The sequence below is a fragment of the Salmo salar genome, chromosome 29 (genome assembly GCF_965601325.2).
Source record: "Salmo salar chromosome 29, fSalSal1, whole genome shotgun sequence".
NCBI classification, from domain to species: domain Eukaryota; kingdom Metazoa; phylum Chordata; class Actinopteri; order Salmoniformes; family Salmonidae; genus Salmo; species Salmo salar.
In genome coordinates, this window is record NC_138319.1 from 44836792 (window position 1) to 44857500 (window position 20709).

General features: G+C 38.9%; 12 non-coding genes across 12 annotated transcripts; all 12 read left to right on the forward strand.

Moving 5' to 3' along the window:
- Nucleotides 1–959: 959 nt before the first annotated feature.
- Nucleotides 960–1032, forward strand: trnav-cac (transfer RNA valine (anticodon CAC)). The gene has a single exon. It is a non-coding gene; the product is annotated as a tRNA-Val (tRNA).
- A 561-nt stretch (nt 1033–1593) lies between these two features.
- trnav-cac (transfer RNA valine (anticodon CAC)) lies at nt 1594–1666 on the forward strand. The gene has a single exon. It is a non-coding gene; the product is annotated as a tRNA-Val (tRNA).
- A 347-nt stretch (nt 1667–2013) lies between these two features.
- On the forward strand, nt 2014–2086 carry trnai-aau (transfer RNA isoleucine (anticodon AAU)). The gene has a single exon. It is a non-coding gene; the product is annotated as a tRNA-Ile (tRNA).
- Nucleotides 2087–8802: 6716 nt separating this feature from the next.
- On the forward strand, nt 8803–8874 carry trnaa-cgc (transfer RNA alanine (anticodon CGC)). Its single transcript has one exon. It is a non-coding gene; the product is annotated as a tRNA-Ala (tRNA).
- A 467-nt stretch (nt 8875–9341) lies between these two features.
- trnat-ugu (transfer RNA threonine (anticodon UGU)) lies at nt 9342–9413 on the forward strand. Its single transcript has one exon. It is a non-coding gene; the product is annotated as a tRNA-Thr (tRNA).
- Nucleotides 9414–12305: 2892 nt separating this feature from the next.
- trnaa-cgc (transfer RNA alanine (anticodon CGC)) lies at nt 12306–12377 on the forward strand. The gene has a single exon. It is a non-coding gene; the product is annotated as a tRNA-Ala (tRNA).
- Nucleotides 12378–14054: 1677 nt separating this feature from the next.
- On the forward strand, nt 14055–14126 carry trnaa-cgc (transfer RNA alanine (anticodon CGC)). Its single transcript has one exon. It is a non-coding gene; the product is annotated as a tRNA-Ala (tRNA).
- Nucleotides 14127–15803: 1677 nt separating this feature from the next.
- On the forward strand, nt 15804–15875 carry trnaa-cgc (transfer RNA alanine (anticodon CGC)). Its single transcript has one exon. It is a non-coding gene; the product is annotated as a tRNA-Ala (tRNA).
- A 467-nt stretch (nt 15876–16342) lies between these two features.
- On the forward strand, nt 16343–16414 carry trnat-ugu (transfer RNA threonine (anticodon UGU)). The gene has a single exon. It is a non-coding gene; the product is annotated as a tRNA-Thr (tRNA).
- A 1139-nt stretch (nt 16415–17553) lies between these two features.
- trnaa-ugc (transfer RNA alanine (anticodon UGC)) lies at nt 17554–17625 on the forward strand. The gene has a single exon. It is a non-coding gene; the product is annotated as a tRNA-Ala (tRNA).
- A 467-nt stretch (nt 17626–18092) lies between these two features.
- trnat-ugu (transfer RNA threonine (anticodon UGU)) lies at nt 18093–18164 on the forward strand. The gene has a single exon. It is a non-coding gene; the product is annotated as a tRNA-Thr (tRNA).
- Nucleotides 18165–19841: 1677 nt separating this feature from the next.
- On the forward strand, nt 19842–19913 carry trnat-cgu (transfer RNA threonine (anticodon CGU)). The gene has a single exon. It is a non-coding gene; the product is annotated as a tRNA-Thr (tRNA).
- The last annotated feature ends 796 nt before the right edge of the window (nt 19914–20709 follow it).

Genomic DNA, 20709 nt, shown 5'->3' on the forward strand with positions numbered 1-20709 from the left:
CGTGCAGTAGGTACTGTACTTTCAACGAAGAATTGTTATTTTCATGAATTCTGTATTTTGGAAATTCGAATACGTGCCATGAATATTTTTAAAATTCGGTTTACTCCTTGCAGCTAATTGTAGCAGTGGTGTAGTGGTTATCACGTTTGCTTCACACGCGAAAGGTCCCTGGTTCGAAACCGGGCGGAAACAACGCTCATTGACACATTCTGAAGTACCATAGTGGTAACAGAAAATTTCATGAATTCTTTATTTTGGAAATTCGAATACGTGCCATGAATATTTTTAAAATTCGGTTTACTCCTTGCAGAAAAATCAAGCAGCAGTTTCTGTAGTGTAGTGGTTATCACAATCGCTTTACACGTGAAAGGTCCTCAGTTTGAAACCGGGAGGAAACAGTGCTCTTTGACATGTGCAGTAGGTACTGTACTATTAACAGAGAATAGTTATTTTCATAAATGCCTAATTTTGGAAATTTGAACACGTGCCATGAATATCTGTAAAATTCGGTTTACTCCTTGCAGATAATTGTTGAAGCATTTTCTGTAGTGTAGCGGTTATCACGTTCGCTTAACACGCGAAAGGTCCTCGGTTCGAAACCGGGCGGAAACAGAGCTCTTTGACACGTGCAGTAGGTGCTGTACTTTCAACAAAGAGTTGTTATTTTCATGAATTCTGTATTTTGGAAATTCTAATACGTGCCATGAATATCTGTAAAATTCGGTTTAGTCCTCGCAGCTAAATGTAGCAGCAGTTTCTGTGGTGTAGTGGTTAGCACGTTTGTTCACACGCGAAAGGTCCCTGGTTCGAAACCAGGCGGAAACAACGCTCATCGACACATTCAAGAAGTACCATAGTGTTAACAAAGAATTTCATTATTGACTTATTTTGGAAATTCGAATACGTGCCATGAATATTTTTAAAATTCGGTTTACTCCTTGCAGATAATTGTAGCAGTAGTTTCTGTGGTGTAGTGGTTATCACGTTCGCTTCACAGGCGAAAGGTCCCTGGTTCGAAACCGGGCGGAAACAACGCTCATTGACACATTCTGAAGTACCGTAGTGGTAACAGAAAAGTTCATGAATTCTTTATTTTGGAAATTCGAATACGTGCCATGAATATTTTTACAATTCGGGTTACTCCTTGCAGAAAAATCAAGCAGCAGTTTCTGTAGTGTAGTGGTTATCACGTTAGCTTAACACGCGAAAGGTCCTCAGTTTGAAACCAGGAGGAAACACTGCTCTTTGACATGTGCAGTAGGTACTGTACTATTAACAGAGAATAGTTATTTTCATAAATGCCTAATTTTGGAAATTTGAACACGTGCCATGAATATCTGTAAAATTCGGTTTACTCCTTGCAGATAATTGTTGAAGCAGTTTCTGTAGTGTAGCGGTTATCACGTTCGCTTAACACGCGAAAGGTCCTCAGTTTGAAACCAGGAGGAAACACTGCTCTTTGACATGTGCAGTAGGTACTGTACTATTAACAGAGAATAGTTATTTTCATAAATGCCTAATTTTGGAAATTCGAATACGTGCCATGAATATTTTTAAAATTCGGTTTACTCCTTGCAGCTAATTGTAGCAGTAGTTTCTGTGGTGTAGTGGTTATCACGTTTGCTTCACACGCGAAAGGTCCCTGGTTCGAAACCAGGTGGAAACAACGCTCATTGACACATTCTGAAGTACCATAGTGGTAACAGAAAATTTCATGAATTCTTTATTTTGGAAATTCGAATACGTGCCATGAATATTTTTAAAATTCGGTTTACTCCTTGCAGAAAAATCAAGCAGCAGTTTCTGTAGTGTAGTGGTTATCACGTTCTCTTTACACGTGAAAGGTCCTCAGTTTGAAACTGGGAGGAAACAGTGCTCTTTGACACGTGCAGTAGGTACTGTACTATTAACAGAGAATAGTTATTTTCATAAATGCCTAATTTTCGAAATTTGAACACGTGCCATGAATATCTGTAAAATTCGGTTTACTCCTTGCAGGTAATTGTTGAAGCAGTTTCTGTAGTGTAGCGGTTATCACGTTCGCTTAATACGCGTAAGGTCCCTGGTTCGAAACCGGGCGGAATCAACGCTCATTGACACGTGCAGTAGGTACTGTACTTTCAACAAAGAATTATTATTTTCATGAATTCTGTATTTTGGAAATTCGAATACGTGCCATGAATATTTTTAAAATTCGGTTTACTCCTTGCAGCTAATTGTAGCAGTAGGTTCTGTGGTGTAGTGGTTATCACGTTCTCTTTACACGTGAAAGGTCCTCAGTTTGAAACTGGGAGGAAACAGTGCTCTTTGACACGTGCAGTAGGTACAGTACTTTTAAAAGAGAATAGTTATTTTCATAAATGCCTAAAATTGGAAATTTCAACACGTGCCATGAATATCTGTAAAATTCGGTTTACTCCTTGCAGCTAATTGTAGCAGTAGTTTCTGTAGTGTAGCGGTTATCACGTTCGCTTTACACGCCCCTTTTTGGAGTTTCAGGAAGTGGAAGAGAAGCAGGTGTCTGAGTGCTTGAGAGAGAATATCTTTTTTTTTGGAGGTCTAGTTGACTTATACGTTTGAAAGTTTGTGAGTGACTGTAGTGAAGTTTCTGTGAAACGTTTTTGCTATTGTCCCCCATCAGCGTGAGCTGTTTGGGGGATATTGCTTAAAATAACCGGACGGACAACATGGCTTCGACATCAAGAATACAAACGACGACGAGAAAGGACAACAGTGAAATCAGAATGTTAAACGAAGAACTGAAAAAAAGAACATATGAGAAGGAACTGACGGTGAACGTGGAAATAAGTGGAGAAGGGAAAATAACAACGATGGAATTGCTGAGAGGAATAAAGGAAGTTTGCGGAACAATACTGGGATGTCGAATGAAAGACGGGAATAAGTATGAAGTAACAATGTCTCATGTAAATGGAAAAGAAAGACTAATAGACGGGCTAAAGATAAAGAACTGTCAAATCATGGCTAAAGAACTAGGGAACGATGAGCTGGTGGTGTCCTTTTTGAACTTGCCCGCATACATTACGGATGAGGAGATAGAAGAGAAACTAAAAGGCTGGAAGGTGAAGGCGACCACGCCAATCAAGAGGAGGATGTGGCCAGGAACGGACATTGTAGATGGGACAAGATTTTGCAAGGTAAAGTTTACAGACAATGTGCAATCCTTGCCATATTCTACAAAATTTAACACTGTCGAGGGATTTGAATATTTTCGTGTAATCCACGACAATCAAGTGAAGGTATGTAGATTATGTATTCAGCCGGGGCACATACTTAAGGAATGTCCGGAATTCACATGCCACAAATGTAGTGAACAAGGGCATTATGCCAGAGAATGTCGGAACATAGGAAATGTGTGCAAAATGTGTGACAGACCTAAAGTTAGATGTAGCTGTAATAAGGGAGAAAATCACTTACTTTTGCAAACAATGGACCTCACGTCTGAGGAAGAGGGGAGTGTGCCTATGGAGAGGGAGGATGAGAGTGACATGGAGAGTGTGACTCCAGAGACAGTGGCAGATAAGCTTGAAGAGCCTGTAATATCTCCTTGCAAAGCACGAGACGCCGTTTTAGTCTCTGCTGCTGACAAGGTGGAACAGCAGCACATGATGGGTGAAAGACATACACAGGTAGAGATGGTGCAAGGTGCTTCTCAGGTGCCTGAGCCAGCTTTAAGCCTGTGTAAAAATTACACCAAAGAGTGGGCTGGGTCCACTGAAATCACGGGCACTGTTAAAGCGCACTTTTCAAAAGTCTTCCCCGCCGCTCCCCCCAAAAATCCAAATAAAGAGACGGATGATGAAATAGATAGTGAGGATCTTCAGTTGTTTGTAAAAAATAAGAGGTCATTGTCGAAAACCAGGGAGATGATGGGTTTTGGAAAAAAGAAAAAGTAGGATTTTTAAGGACTTGTTTGGCTCTGATTATACTTCTGCACACATTCATAATGATTACAGTCGCATCCCTAAATGGTAACAGTTTGAGAAACATGAGCAAATTTGAGCAGGTATTAGTGTCTGTTAAGGCAGACATGTTGTGTTTTCAAGAGACCAATTGGACAGACTCCAAAATGCAGGAGATTAAGAGTAAATGGTCAGATTAAATTTTTTGTAGTCATGGAGGGGATAAAACATGTGGTGTGGCTATTTTGATAAAAAATGATGTGGTGCAAAATGTAAAAGAAATATATGCTGACAATGATGGCAGACTTATTGTAATTGAATTTGAAGTTCAAAATGTAGTTTTTCGTTTAATTAATGTTTATGCTTCAAACATTGAATCTGAAAGGAGAGAAATGTTTCACAAATTAAAAACACTGTGCTCAGAAAACTGTATACTGATAGGAGATTTTAATGTGAGGTGTAGTAGAATGGATGCCTCTAGTTGCGCTAAATTCAGATATGACTCTTCTAGAAATGCATTATGGAAACTTATGAATGAGGAGAATCTAGTAGATATATGGAGGGCTGAAAATCCAAACAGAAGAGTATTCTCTAGAAGGCAGGTGGTTCTAAAGGAATTAAAACAAAGCAGAATTGATTTATGTCTAGCAAAACAAGAATTGGTGCAGAATGTTAAGAAGGTGTCATATACCTTTACAGCATATAGTGATCATGCAGTAATGTCATTTCAAATGGGTTTTGGTGTGGAGAGGAGAGGGGGAGGTGTCTGGTGTTTAAATGCCAATCTGTTAAAGGAGGAAGGATATAGAAATGAAATTGTTGAATGTATTAATGATGAAATGTCTAATGTACTGTTAAAAGAGAATGTGTGTTTATGGTGGGAGGAAGTGAAAGTAAAAGTAAAAAATAGGAGTATTAGGTACGCAAAAAATCATAACCGTTTAGATAAGCAGAAAGAAATAATGCTTAGGAATAGGATGTTGCATGAACTTGAAAAGGCTGATACGGATCCAGACTATGATGTTGTGAATTATTTGAAAATCCATGCAGAGCTGGGTCGTTATGAAAAAAATAAATGTTTGGGTGCTATTGTTAGGAGCAGGGCACAGTACGCTTTGGAGGGAGAGAAATGTACATCCTTTTTTTGGGGTCTGGAAAAAAGAAAACAAACTAAGAGTTACATTGTAGAGTTGGAAGATGAAAGAGGTGTAAAGGTAAACGATTTTGTTGGGATCTTAGAGACAGTTGAAACCTTTTACAGAAATCTTTACAAAAAGAATGATGTAGATAAAGTGTGTGTTGTAAAAGTGTTGGATACAATTAGTGCCAAAGTATCGCAGGCAGATAGAATGATGTGTGATGAAGAGATTTCGATTATGGAAATCAAGGAAGCAATTGTTAGCACGCAAGGTAATAAAAGTCCGGGTTTGGATGGTTTAACAAATGAGTTCTATAAAGTCTTTGTAGATATTTTGGCACCCATTTTAGTGAGGGTGTTTCATTATATGGAAGAGAATAAGGAAATCCCTGAGTCTATGTCAACTGGAATGTTAACGATCTTATTCAAAAATAGGGGCAGTAGATTAAAGTTAGAAAATTATAGGCCTATTAGCCTTCTAAATTCGGATTATAAGATACTGACTAAAGTGTTAGCGAATAGGATGAAAAAGGTGATTGGGAGTATTATTGAATCAACACAAGCCTACGGCATACCTGGAAGAGATATTTCAGATGTCATTTGTACAATTAGGGATGTTGTTAATCAAATGAAAAATGAAGGTGGTATAGTTTTAAGTTTGGACTTTAACAAAGCTTTCGATAGAGTGGAGCACAGCTTTTTATTACAGACTTTGGAGAGGTTTGGGTTTGGGCCAAAGTTTGTATCTTGGATCAACCTGTTGTATAGTGGGGCTAAAAGTTGTGTTAAATGTAACGGAGTGTTAACAGATACTTTCCCTGTGGAGAGGTCAGTAAGGCAGGGCTGTCCTTTGTCAGCTCTGCTGTACAGTGTTTCTACAGAACCGTTAGCTACATTGATAAATAGTAATAAAGAAGTAAGGGGTGTTGGAATCCCAGGTGGTGGTGTCAGTGTTGTACATCAGTACGCTGATGACACTACTTGTACTGTGAAGGATATAGAAAGTATTGGAAGCATTATGGGGATCATAGATATATATGGCAAGGCATCGGGTGCTAAAGTTAATATAGAGAAGACTGAAATAATGTTTGTTGGGGATATCAATGTAAACGGGTGTGAGATTCCATTCAAGAGCGCAAAGGATTTTATTAAAGTGCTGGGAGTAAACATTGGTGTAAAGGAGAAAGAGGCAAAAGATATAACTTGGACTGGGATCCTTAATAAAGTCAAGCTAACGTTGAATTTCTGGAAAAATAGAAAACTAAAGTTACAAGGGAAAGTAATTGTTGCAAATGCTTTGGTATTATCCACATTTGTGTATGTTTTGGGAGTCCTGGACATGCCGGAGTGGGTCCTAAATGAATTGAATAATGTGGTGTCAAATTTTATATGGGATGGTAAAGGAGTGAGAATATCTCAGAAAACATTGATTGCTGACTATGTGGATGGAGGTTTAAAACTTGTAGATTTAGATGTCAAAAGAAAAGCTATTAGGATAAAAACAGTAAAGAAATATTTGTATGACAGTGAAGATTATGGCTGGAAACACTTCTTTAGAGTCTACTTAGAGGAAAGTGGTGGTTGTGAGGATAATGGTTTATTGATGGGGCTTAAAAGGGCAATGTTTGAAAAGGTACCAGATTTTTATAAAGAGGTGCTAAATGCATGGGCAGAGTTGTTGCCTAATGTATATTATGAATGTGGACATATTGACCTGATTATGAATCAACCTATATTTCTGAATGAGAAAATCAAGAACAAAGAAAAAGTTTTGTATAATAAAGTATTTATGAGTGCAGGTCTACGGCAAATAAAAGATTATACATATGAGGTAATTCCAGGGTTTTTACCTGGGGAAGCTATTTTTGACATAATCAATGAATGGGATGAAGAGGTGGGAAGGGGAACAGTGAATAATATGTATGACAAGATAAAGAATAGTATACCAAGAGCATGGGTTGATTTAATAAATAGTGAAGTTGAAAGAGAAGATTTATTTGTATTTCCTAATTTGTTCATTGGTAGCAGTAAGAAGAAAGTACATTTATCTAGTATACCAGTGAAAAGATTGTATAGAATAATGGTAGGAAAAGTGTGTAGAAGGCCGGCTGCTGAGAAATTTTGGAAAGTAGTTTTTCCGGAATTGGATGAAAAAAAGATATGGGGAAATTTAAATGTAAAATATAATAGTAAGGAGTGTGAAAATAATGATTTCAAACTAAGACATAATAGAATATTTACAAAGGTGGTGCTAAAGAAAATTAATTGTGAGATAGAAAGGGAATGCGACGTATGTGGACGTTTCCCGGAAACTCTTATGCATTTGTTTATAGAATGTGAGGATTTAAAATATTTTTTTTGTAAAGTTAAGGAAATGTTATGTAGAAACTGGGGGGGAGATTTTGTGAAAAAGTATGCGTGGGAGGAACTTTTGTTATTTGGAGTGTCTGGTAAATGTGAGGGTGCTAATGTGTGTTTGTTGAATATGGTTTTGAGTTTTGTGAGGTATGCTATTTTTTGTAGGAGGAATTATGTTTCTTTTGACAGAAAGAGGGTTCAGGTGTGGAGTATCTTTATAGCACTGTTCAGTAAACACATAGATATGTTGTTTAATTATGGGATGGAACATTTTGATGAGTCTTTTGTTGAAGGGAGTGGGTTAATTTCACGAGAGGAGAGTGGAGGTATCACTTATAATTTTTGAAAGCACTGTTTTGATATTTTCTTTGTTGATAATTTGATAGGGGGTGAATTGTTCACCTGCCTCTGTTAGTCTAGTGTCTTCTGTATTGTTCTCTGTGGATTGTACTGTAAACAGTAGATTGTACTGTAAATATTGTAAACAAACATTTTTGATAATAAAAATAATAAAAAAAATAAAAATAAATAAATCACGTTCGCTTAACACGCGAAAGGTCCTCGGTTCGAAACCTGGCGGAAACAGAGCTCTTTGACACGTGCAGTAGGTACTGTACTTTCAACAAAGAATTATTATTTTCATAAATTCTGTATTTTGGAAATTCGAATACGTGCCATGAATATCTGTAAAATTCGGTTTATTCTTTGCAGCTAAATGTAGCAGCAGATTCTGTAGTGTAGTGGTTATCACATTCGCTTTACACACGAAAGGTCTTCGGTTTGAAACCGGGAGGAAACAGTGCTCTTTGACACATGCAGTAGGTACTGTACTTTAAACAGAGAATAGTTATTTTCATAAATGCATTATTTTGGAAATTCGAATACGTGCCATGAATATCTTATATTTATATTTCCCTCAATAACTTTAAACATCAGCTATCTGAGCAGCTAACCGTTCACTGCAGCTGTACATAGGCCATCTGTAAATAGCCCACCCAATCTACCTACCTCATCCCATATTGTTTTTATTTACTTTCTGCTCTTTTGCACACCAGTATTTGTACTTGCACATCATCATCTGCTCATCTATCACATCAGTGTTAATTTGCTAAATTGTAATTACCTCACTACCATGGCCTATTTATTACCTTACCTCCTCATGCCATTTGCACACACTGAATATAGACTTTCTTTTTTTCTATTGTGTTATTGACTGTATTCTTGTTTATTCCATTTGTAACTCTATGTTGTTGTTTGTGTCGCACTGCTTTGCTTTATCTTGGCCAGGTTGCAGTTCTCAATGAGAACTTGTTCTCCACCAGCTTACCTGGTTAAATAAAGGTGAAATAAAATAAAATAAGAAACATTTTTTATCTCTCCCAGAACGGGGATGTAGCTCAGTGGTAGAGCGCATGCTTCGCATGTATGAGGTCCTGGGTTCAATCCCCAGCATCTCCATTTAAAATTATTGCATTGACCCAACTCCTACTTTACAGAATGTTGTAATTTTAAGCAGGAAACAGAGATGTGCTAAAAAATTTGGTTTTGTAATCTGAAGAACATTCCTTCAATCCCTCTTCGTACAATTATAGAACAGAAGTGGCATTATTGCCATCTTTTATGGCGTCATTTTCAAAAACTGAAGTTCATGGGTTCGATCCCAGTCTGTACCTGGTTTAAGAATTGCTGCTATCATTTCATTGTAGTTTCAATGGAGTGGAGTATATAAAAAGTACATTGTATTGATATTGCATTTTATCTGCAAATGAAATGGGATGGAAGCTCAGAGGGGGAGTGCATGCAAAATATGGATGAGGTCCTCGGTTCAATCCCAAGATTCTCCACTGAGTTTATTTGCGTGCCAAATTCACATTTACACAACTACTACTTTCCTGAATGTTGATATATAATTCAGAACGTAGAGTGGCATGGTGGCCAAGTGGTAAGGCGTTGGTCTTGTAAACCGAAGATCATGGGTTCAAATCCCTTCTGTGCCTTTATGAAAGACAACTGATATCATGGACCTGTGCATTAATTGGAGGACTTTGCAGAAAATCAAGTTGTATCAATATTGCAATACAGCTATTATAGTAAGTGGATGAATCTCTATGGTAGAGCCAGTACTTTACATGAATGCGGTCCAACGTTCATCCCCAACTTCTCTGTTGAGTGTAATTAGTTGTTAAATTAGCTTTTGCACAACTCCCACTTTCCAGAATGTTGACATTCTAAGAAGGAAATAGATATGCTAAATCATCTGTTTCTGTAAACTGAAGCACATGGGTTCAATCCTTGTTTGACGTTTATGGAAGATAGCTGATATTATAGAAATGTAATTTCATTAGAACAGTGTAAAGAAAAGGTAAATTGTATTGATATGACCACTGCGACCTGTATGCTCTAGTCGGCTGGCCCTCGCTACCTATTCGTCACCAGACCCACTGGCTCCAGGTCATCTATAAGTCTATGCTAGGTAAAGCTCCGCCTTATCTCAACTCACTGGTCACGATAAAAACACCCACCCGTAGCACTCGCTCCAGCAGATATATCTCACTGGTCATCCCCAAAGCCAACACCTCCTTTGGCTGCCTTTCCTTCCAGTTCTCTGCTGCCAATGACTGGAACGAATTGCAAAAATCGCTGAACCTGGACACTTATATTTCCCTCACTAACTTTAAACATCAGCTATCTGAGCAGCTAACCGATCGCTGCAGCTGTACATAGGCCATCTGTAAATAGCCCACCCAATCTACCTACCTCATCCCCATATTGTTTTATTTACTTTCTGCTCTTTTGCACACCAGTATTTGTACTTGCACATCATCATCTGCTCATCTGTCACTCCAGTGTTAATTTGCTAAATTGTAATTACCTCACTACCATGGCCTATTTATTACCTTACCTCCTCATGCCATTTGCACACACTGTATATAGACTTTCTTTTTTTCTATTGTGTTATTGACTGTATTCTTCTTTATTCCATTTGTAACTCTGTGTTGTTGTTTGTGTCGCACTGCTTTGCTTTATCTTGGCCAGGTCGCAGTTCTCAATGAGAACTTGTTCTCCACAAGCTTACCAGGTTAAATAAAGGTGAAATAAAATAAAATAAGAAACATTTTTTATCTTTCCCAGAAAGGGGATGTAGCTCAGTGGTAGAGGGCTTGCTTTGCATGTATGAGGTCCTGGGTTCAATCCCCAGCTTCTCCATTTAAAATTACTGGATTGACCCAACCAACTCCTACTTTACAGAATGTTGTAATTCTAAGCAGGAAACCGAGACGTGCTAAATAATTTGGTTTTGTAATCTGAAGAACATTCCTTCAATCCCTGTTCGTACAATTATAGAACAGAAGTGGCATGATTGCCATCTTTTATGGCGTCATTTTCAAAAACTGAAGTTTATGGGTTCGATCCCAGTCTGTACATGGTTTAAGAATTGCTGCTATCATTTCAATGTAGTTTCAATGGAGTGGTGTATATAAAAAGTACATTGTATTGATATTGCATTTTATCTGCAAATGAAATGGGATGGAAGCTCAGAGGGGGAGTGCATGCAAAATATGGATGAGGTCCTCGGTTCAATCCCAAGATTCTCCACTGAGTTTATTTGTGTGCCAAATTCACATTTACACAACTACTACTTTCCAGAATGTTGATAGATCATTAACAGCGTAGAGTGGCATGGTGGCCAAGTGGTAAGGCGTAGGTCTCGTAAACCGAAGATCATGGATTCAAATCTCATCCGTGCCTGTATGAAAGACATCTGATATCATGGACCTGTGCTTTTATTGGAGGACTTTGCAGAAAAAGCAAGTTGTGTCAATATGGCAACTCAGTTATTATAGTAAGGGGATGTATCTCTATGGTAGAGCCAGTACTTTACATGTATGCGGTCCAACGTTAATCCGAACTTCTCTGTTGAGTGTAATTAGTTGTTAAATTAGCTTTTGCACAACTCCCACCTTCCAGAATGTTGACATTCTAAGAAGGAAATAGATATGCTAAATCATCTGTTTCTGTAAACTGAAGCACATGGGTTCAATCCTTGTTTGACGTTTATGGAAGATAGCTGATATTATGGAAATGTACTTTCATTAGAACAGTGTAAAGAAAAGGTAAATTGTATTGATATGACCACTGCGACCTGTATGCTCTAGTCGGCTGGCCCTCGCTACCTATTCGTCACCAGACCCACTGGCTCCAGGTCATCTATAAGTCTATTCTAGGTAAAGCTCCGCCTTATCTCAACTCACTGGTCACGATAAAAACACCCACCCGTAGCACTCGCTCCAGCAGATATATCTCACTGGTCATCGCCAAAGCCAACACCTCCTTTGGCTGCCTTTCCTTCCAGTTCTCTGCTGCCAATGACTGGAACGAATTGCAAAAATCGCTGAACCTGGACACTTATATTTCCCTCACTAACTTTAAACATCAGCTATCTGAGCAGCTAACCGATCGCTGCAGCTGTACATAGGCCATCTGTAAATAGCCCACCCAATCTACCTACCTCATCCCCATATTGTTTTTATTTACTTTCTGCTCTTTTGCACACCAGTATTTGTACTTGCACATCATCATCTGCTCATCTGTCACTCCAGTGTTAATTTGCTAAATTGTAATTACCTCACTACCATGGCCTATTTATTACCTTACCTCCTCATGCCATTTGCACACACTGAATATAGACTTTCTTTTTTTCTATTGTGTTATTGACTGTACGCTTGTTTATTCCATTTGTAACTCTATGTTGTTGTTTGTGTCGCACTGCTTTGCTTTATCTTGGCTAGGTTGCAGTTCTCAATGAGAACTTGTTCTCCACTAGCTTACCTGGTTAAATAAAGGTGAAATAAAATAAAATAAGAAACATTTTTTATCTCTCCCAGAACGGGGATGTAGCTCAGTGGTAGAGCGCATGCTTCGCATGTATGAGGTCCTGGGTTCAATCCCCAGCTTCTCCATTTAAAATTATTGCATTGACCCAACTACTACTTTACAGAATGTTGTAATTCTAAGCAGGAAACAGAGATGTGCTAAATAATTTGGTTTTGTAATCTGAAGAACATTCCTTCAATCCCTCTTCATACAATTAAAGAACAGAAGTGGCATGATTGCCATCTTTTATGGCGTCATTTTCAAAAACTGAAGTTTATGGGTTCGATCCCAGTCTGTACCTGGTTTAAGAATTGCTGCTATCATTTCCTTGTAGTTTCAATGGAGTGGTGTATATAAAAAGTACATTGTATTGATATTGCATTTTATCTGCAAATGAAATGGGATGGAAGCTCAGAGGGGGAGTGCATGCAAAATATGTATGAGGTCCTCGGTTCAATCCCAAGATTCTCCACTGAGTTTATTTGTGTGCCAAATTCACATTTACACAACTACTACTTTCCTGAATGTTGATATATAATTCAGAGCGTAGAGTGGCATGGTGGCCAAGTGGTAAGGTGTTGGTCTTGTAAACCGAAGATCATGGGTACAAATCCCTTCTGTGCCTTCATGAAAGACATCTGATATCATGGACCTGTGCTTTAATTGGAGGACTTTGCAGAAAATCAAGTTGTATCAATACTGCAACACAGCTATTATAGTAAGGTGATGAATCTCTATGGTAGAGCCAGTACTTTACATGAATGCGGTCCAACGTTAATCCGAACTTCTCTGTTGAGTGTAATTAGTTGTTAAATTAGCTTTTGCACAACTCCCACCTTCCAGAATGTTGACATTCTAAGAAGGAAATAGATATGCTAAATCATCTGTTTCTGTAAACTGAAGCACATGGGTTCAATCCTTGTTTGACGTTTATGGAAGATAGCTGATATTATGGAAATGTACTTTCATTAGAACAGTGTAAAGAAAAGGTAAATTGTATTGATATGACCACTGCGACCTGTATGCTCTAGTCGGCTGGCCCTCGCTACCTATTCGTCACCAGACCCACTGGCTCCAGGTCATCTATAAGTCTATTCTAGGTAAAGCTCCGCCTTATCTCAACTCACTGGTCACGATAAAAACACCCACCCGTAGCACTCGCTCCAGCAGATATATCTCACTGGTCATCCCCAAAGCCAACACCTCCTTTGGCTGCCTTTCCTTCCAGTTCTATGCTGCCAATGACTGGAACGAATTGCAAAAATCGCTGAACCTGGACACTTATATTTCCCTCACTAACTTTAAACATCAGCTATCTGAGCAGCTAACCGATTGCTGCAGCTGTACATAGGCCATCTGTAAATAGCCCACCCAATCTACCTACCTCATCCCCATATTGTTTTTATTTACTTTCTGCTCTTTTGCACACCAGTATTTGTACTTGCACATCATCATCTGCTCATCTGTCACTCCAGTGTTAATTTGCTAAATTGTAATTACCTCACTACCATGGCCTATTTATTACCTTACCTCCTCATGCCATTTGCACACACTGAATATAGACTTTCTTTTTTTCTATTGTGTTATTGACTGTACGCTTGTTTATTCCATTTGTAACTCTATGTTGTTGTTTGTGTCGCACTGCTTTGCTTTATCTTGGCTAGGTTGCAGTTCTCAATGAGAACTTGTTCTCCACTAGCTTACCTGGTTAAATAAAGGTGAAATAAAATACAATAAGAAACATTTTTTATCTCTCCCAGAACGGGGATGTAGCTCAGTGGTAGAGCGCATGCTTCGCATGTATGAGGTCCTGGGTTCAATCCCCAGCTTCTCCATTTAAAATTATTGCATTGACCCAACTACTACTTTACAGAATGTTGTAATTCTAAGCAGGAAACAGAGATGTGCTAAATAATTTGGTTTTGTAATCTGAAGAACATTCCTTCAATCCCTCTTCGTACAATTAAAGAACAGAAGTGGCATGATTGCCATCTTTTATGGCGTCATTTTCAAAAACTGAAGTTTATGGGTTCGATCCCAGTCTGTACCTGTTTTAAGAATTGCTGCTATCATTTCCTTGTAGTTTCAATGGAGTGGTGTATATAAAAAGTACATTGTATTGATATTGCATTTTATCTGCAAATGAAATGGGATGGAAGCTCAGAGGGGGAGTGCATGCAAAATATGTATGAGGTCCTCGGTTCAATCCCAAGATTCTCCACTGAGTTTATTTGTGTGCCAAATTCACATTTACACAACTACTACTTTCCTGAATGTTCATATATAATACAGAGCGTAGAGTGGCATGGTGGCCAAGTGGTAATGCGTTGGTCTTCTAAACTGAAGATCATGGGTTCAAAACCCTTCTGTGCCTTTATGAAAGACATCTGATATCATAGACCGGTGCTTTACTTGGAGGACTTTGCAGAAAATCAAGTTGTATCAATATTGCAACACAGCTATTATAGTAAGGGGATGAATCTCTATGGTAGAGCCAGTACTTTACATGAATGCGGTCCAACGTTAATCCCCAACTTCTCTGTTGAGTGTAATTAGTTGTTAAATTAGCTTTTGCACAACTCCCACTTTCCAGAATGTTCACATTCTAAGAAGGAAATAGATATGCTAAATCATCTGTTTCTGTAAACTGAAGCACATGGGTTCAATCCTTGTTTGACGTTTATGGAAGATAGCTAATATTATGGAAATGTACTTTCATTAGAACAGTGTAAAGAAAAGGTAAATTGTATTGATATGACCACTGCGACCTGTATGCTCTAGTCGGCTGGCCCTCGCTACCTATTCGTCACCAGACCCACTGGCTCCAGGTCATCTATAAGTCTATGCTAGGTAAAGCTCCGCCTTATCTCAACTCACTGGTCACGATAAAAACACCCACCCGTAGCACTCGCTCCAGCAGATATATCTCACTGGTCATCCCCAAAGCCAACACCTCCTTTGGCTGCCTTTCCTTCCGGTTCTCTGCTGCCAATGACTGGAACGAATTGCAAAAATCGCTGAACCTGGACACTTATATTTCCCTCACTAACTTTAAACATAAGCTATCTGAGCAGCTAACCGATCGCTGCAGCTGTACATAGGCCATCTGTAAATAGCCCACCCAATCTACCTACCTCATCCCCATATTGTTTTTATTTACTTTCTGCTCTTTTGCACACCAGTATTTGTACTTGCACATCATCATCTGCTCATCTATCACTCCAGTGTTCATTTGCTAAATTGTAATTACCTCACTACCATGGCCTATTTATTACCTTACCTCCTCATGCCATTTGCACACACTGAATATAGACTTTCTTTTTTTCTATTGTGTTATTGACTGTACGCTTGTTTATTCCATTTGTAACTCTATGTTGTTGTTTGTGTCGCACTGCTTTGCTTTATCTTGGCCAGGTCGCAGTTCTCAATGAGAACTTGTTCTCCACTAGCTTACCTGGTTAAATAAAGGTGAAATGAAATAAAATAAGATTTATTTTTTATTTTCCCAGAACGGGGATGTAGCTCAGTGGTAGAGCGCATGCTTCGCATGTATGAGGTCCTGGGTTCAATCCCCAGCTTCTCCATTCAAAATTATTGCATTGACCCAACTTCTACTTTACAAAATGTCGAAATTCTAAGCAGGAAACAGAGATGTGCTAAATAATTTGGTCTTGTAATCTGAAGAACATTCCTTCAATCCCTGTTCATTCAATTATAGAACAGAAGTGGCATGATTGCCATCTTTTATGGCGTCATTTTCAAAAACTGAAGTTTATGGGTTCGATCCCAGTCTGTACCTGGTTTAAGAATTGCTGCTATCATTTCATTGTAGTTTCAATGGAGTGGTGTATATAAAAAGTACATTGTATTGATATTGCATTTTATCTGCAAATGAAATGGGATGGAAGCTCAGAGGGGGAGTGCATGCAAAATATGTATGAGGTCCTCGGTTCAATCCCAAGATTCTCCACTGAGTTTATTTGTGTGCCAAATTCACATTTACACAACTACTACTTTCCTGAATGTTGATATATAATTCAGAGCGTAGAGTGGCATGGTGGCCAAGTGGTAAGGTGTTGGTCTTGTAAACCGAAGATCATGGGTTCAAATCCCTACTGTGCCTTCATGAAAGACATCTGATATCATGGACCTGTGCTTTCATTGGAGGACTTTGCAGAAAATCAAGTTGTATCAATACTGCAACACAGCTATTATACTAAGGTGATGAATCTCTATGGTAGAGCCAGTACTTTACATGAATGCGGTCCAACGTTAATCCCCAACTTCTCTGTTGAGTGTAATTAGTTGTTAAATTAGCTTTTGCACAACTCCCACTTTCCAGAATGTTGACATTCTAAGAAGGAAATAGATATGCTAAATCATCTGTTTCTGTAAACTGAAGCACATGGGTTCAAACCTTGTTTGACGTTTATGGAAGATAGCTGATATTATGGAAATGTACTTTCATTAGAACAGTGTAAAGAAAAGGTAAATTGTATTGATATGACCGCTGCGACCTGTATGCTCTAGTCGGCTGGCCCTCGCTACCTATTCGTCACCAGACCCACTGGCTCCAGGTCATCTATAAGTCTATTCTAGGTAAAGCTCCGCCTTATCTCAACTCACTGGTCACGATAAAAACACCCACCCGTAGCACTCGCTCCAGCAGATATATCTCACTGGTCATCCCCAAAGCCAACACCTCCTTTGGCTGCCTTTCCTTCCAGTTCTCTGCTGCCAATGACTGGAACGAATTGCAAAAATCGCTGAACCTGGACACTTATATTTCCCTCACTAACTTTAAACATCAGCTATCTGAGCAGCTAACCGATCGCTGCAGCTGTACATAGGCCATCTGTAAATAGCCCACCCAATCTACCTACCTCATCCCCATATTGTTTTTATTTACTTTCTGCTCTTTTGCACACCAGTATTTGTACTTGCACATCATCATCTGCTCATCTATCACTCCAGTGTTAATTTGCTAAATTGTAATTACCTCACTACCATGGCCTATTTATTACCTTACATCCTCATGCCATTTGCACACACTGAATATAGACTTTCTTTTTTTCTATTGTGTTATTGACTGTACGCTTGTTTATTCCATTTGTAACTCTATGTTGTTGTTTGTGTCGCACTGCTTTGCTTTATCTTGGCCAGGTTGCAGTTCTCAATGAGAACTTGTTCTCCACTAGCTTACCTGGTTAAATAAAGGTGAAATAAAATAAAATAAGAAACATTTTTTATCTCTCCCAGAACGGGGATGTAGCTCAGTGGTAGAGTGCATGCTTTGCATGTATGAGGTCCTGGGTTCAATCCCCAGCTTCTCCATTTAAAATTATTGCATTGACCCAACTCCTTCTTTACAGAATGTTGTAATTCTAAGCAGGAAACAGAGATGTGCTAAATAATTTTGTTTTGTAATCTGAAGAACATTCCTTCAATCCCTGTTCGTACAATTATAGAACAGAAGTGGCATGATTGCCATCTTTTATGGCGTCATTTTCAAAAACTGAAGTTTATGGGTTCGATCCCAGTCTGTACCTGGTTTAAGAATTGCTGCTATCATTTCCTTGTAGTTTCAATGGAGTGGTGTATATAAAAAGTACATTGTATTGATATTGCATTTTATCTGCAAATGAAATGGGATGGAAGCTCAGAGGGGGAGTGCATGCAAAATATGTATGAGCTCCTCGGTTCAATCCCAAGATTCTCCACTGAGTTTATTTGTGTGCCAAATTCACATTTACACAACTACTACTTTCCTGAATGTTGATATATAATACAGAACGTAGAGTGGCATGGTGGCCAAGTGGTAAGGTGTTGGTCTTGTAAACCGAAGATCATGGGTTCAAATCCTTTCTGTGCCTTTATGAAAGACATCTGATATCATGGACCTGTGCATTAATTGGTGGACTTTGCAGCAAATCAAGTTGTATCAATATTGCAACACAGCTATTATAGTAAGTGGATGAATCTCTATGGTAGAGCCAGTACTTTACATGAATGCGGTCCAACGTTAATCCCCAACTTCTCTGTTGAGTGTAATTAGTTGTTAAATTAGCTTTTGCACAACTCCCACTTTCCAGAATGTTGACATTCTAAGAAGGAAATAGATATGCTAAATCATCTGTTTCTGTAAACTGAAGCACATGGGTTCAATCCTTGTTCGACGTTTATGGAAGATAGCTGATATTATGTAAATGTACTTTCATTAGAACAGTGTAAAGAAAAGGTCAATTGTATTGATATGACCACTGCGACCTGTATGGTCTAGTCGGCAGGCCCTCGCTACCTATTCGTCACCAGACCCACTGGCTCCAGGTCATCTATAAGTCTATGCTAGGTAAAGCTTCGTCTTATCTCAGCTCACTGGTCACGATAACAACACCCACCCGTAGCACGCGCTCCAGCAGGTATATCTCACTGGTCATCCTCAAAGCCAACACCTCCTTTGGCCACCTTTCCTTCCAGTTCTCTGCTGCCAATGACTGGAACGAATTGCAAAAATCGCTGAAGCTGGACACTTATATTTCCCTTACTAACTTTAAACATCAGCTATCTGAGCAGCTAACCGATCGCTGCAGCTGTATATAGGCCATCTGTAAATAGCCCACCCAATCTACCTACCTCACCCCATATTGTTTTTATTTACTTTCTGCTCTTTTGCACACCAGTATTTCTACTTGCACATCATCATCTGCTCATCTATCACTCCAGTGTTAATTTGCTAAATTGTAATTACTTCGCTACTATGGCCTATTTATTGCCTTACCTCCTCACGCCATTTGCACACACTGTATATAGACTTTCTTTTTTTCTATTGTGTTATTGACTGTACGCTTGTTTATTCCATTTGTAACTCTGTGTTGTTGTTTGTGTCGCACTGCTTTGCTTTATCTTGGCCAGGTCGCAGTTCTCAATGAGAACTTGTTCTCCACTAGTTTACCTGGTTAAATAAAGGTGAAATAAAATAAAATAAGAAACATTTTTTCTCTTTCACAGAAAGGGGATGTAGCTCAGTCGTAGAGCGCATGCTTTGCATGTATGAGGTCCTGGCTTCAATCCCCAGCTTCTCCATTTAAAATTATTGCATTGACCCAACTCCTACTTTACAGAATGTTGAAATTCTAAGCAGGAAACAGAGATGTGCTAAATAATTTGGTCTTGTAATCTGAAGAACATCCCTTCAATCCCTGTTCGTACAATTATAGAACAGAAGTGGCATGATTGCCATCTTTTATGGCGTCATTTTCAAAAACTGAAGTTCATGGGTTCGATCCCAGTCTGTACCTGGTTTAAGAATTGCTGCTATCATTTCATTGTAGTTTCAATGGAGTGGAGTATATAAAAAGTACATTGTATTGATATTGCATTTTATCTGCAAATGAAATGGGATGGAAGCTCAGAGGGGGAGTGCATGCAAAATATGGATGAGGTCCTCGGTTCAATCCCAAGATTCTCCACTGAGTTTATTTGTGTGCCAAATTCACATTTACACAACTACTACTTTCCAGAATGTTGATATATCATTAACAGCGTAGAGTGGCATGGTGGCCAAGTGGTAAGGCGTCAGTCTCGTAAACCGGAGATCATGGGTTCAAATCCCATCCGTGCCTTTATGACAGACATCTGATATCATGGACCTGTGTTTTTATTGGAGGACTTTGCAGAAAAAGCAAGTTGTGTCAATATGGCAACACAGTTATTATAGTAAGGGGATGTATCTCTATGGTAGAGCCAGTACTTTACATGTATGCGGTCCAACGTTAATCCCCAACTTCTCTGTTGACTGTATTTACTTGATTAATTAGCTTTTGCACAACTCCCACTTTCCAGAATGTTGACATTCTAAGAAGGAAATAGATATGCTAAATCATCTGTTTCTGTAAACTGAAGCACATGGGTTCGATCCTTGTTCGACGTTTATGGAAGATAGCTGATATTATGTAAATGTACTTTCATTAGAACAGTGTAAAGAAAAGGTCAATTGTATTGATATGACCACTGCGACCTGTATGGTCTAGTCGGCAGGCCCTCGCTACCTATTCGTCACCAGACCCACTGGCTCCAGGTCATCTATAAGTCTATGCTAGGTAAAGCTTCGTCTTATCTCAGCTCACTGGTCACGATAACAACACCCACCCGTAGCACGCGCTCCAGCAGGTATATCTCACTGGTCATCCTCAAAGCCAACACCTCCTTTGGCCACCTTTCCTTCCAGTTCTCTGCTGCCAATGACTGGAACGAATTGCAAAAATCGCTGAAGCTGGACACTTATATTTCCCTTACTAACTTTAAACATCAGCTATCTGAGCAGCTAACCGATCGCTGCAGCTGTATATAGGCCATCTGTAAATAGCCCACCCAATCTACCTACCTCACCCCATATTGTTTTTATTTACTTTCTGCTCT